Source organism: Mustela erminea, chromosome 9 (assembly GCF_009829155.1).
Source record: "Mustela erminea isolate mMusErm1 chromosome 9, mMusErm1.Pri, whole genome shotgun sequence".
Lineage (NCBI taxonomy): Eukaryota > Metazoa > Chordata > Mammalia > Carnivora > Mustelidae > Mustela > Mustela erminea.
This window is the reverse complement of record NC_045622.1, coordinates 53519264-53520047: the sequence shown is the minus strand read 5'-3', so window position 1 is coordinate 53520047 and position 784 is coordinate 53519264.

Sequence of the window (784 nt, the reverse complement as noted above, 5' to 3'; positions counted from 1 at the left end):
GACATGGCTGGCCTTGGGGAAGAGCCCAGGCTTTGGCATCCTGCGGACCCAGGTGAAAAACAGGGGCAGTGGGGATGACAGCACCCCGTGCCTAGGGCTACAAGGCTGGCTCCCTGACAACACACACACTACATGCTCAGTCATGTGTGGCCCTTTCCTCCTGCTCTATGTCCCTTCACCTCCCCCTGGAAGAGCATAGATTCAGCTCGAACAGTCTTTGTGCAAATCTGGATCTTCATGCAGGTGGATTTCCTCAAAGTGAAGTTCTCCTGCCACCACAGTAGCCTCCTCTAGCTCCCCTGCCCTATTATAGTTCTTCCCCCACTGGGGTCACAGAAAAGGGCCTTAGACCCTGCCCTGCCATTAGAAAGCCCCCAGTCTGCAGGGACAGGACATGACAGGGTGGCCAGGGGGTTGGGGGCCCAGAGGAGTGCCCCTCCGACAGTATGCAGGGGTGAAGGGAGGGCTTCAGGAAGGACTTCCTGGAGGCGGCGGCAGAGAAACAGAGGCATAGAGGGTGAGGAGGAGATGGCCCGAAGGGGTGGGAAGCACGGGGCTAGGGAAGGTCACTCAGGCTAGGGAGGTGACACCCTCCATAGTAGGAGACAGGGTGGTGGTGAGGAGAGACAGGGCAGCTAAGGGAAGACATGGGCTGACACCCTACCCATACCTGGCGTACAGAGTCCTAGCTAAGCATTCAACTAGGAAGGAGAGCTCAGAAGCTGGCCATGTGGAGGGGAGACTCCTTGTTGAGAGCCTTTAGGCGAGCTAGTTCTTTAGTTTG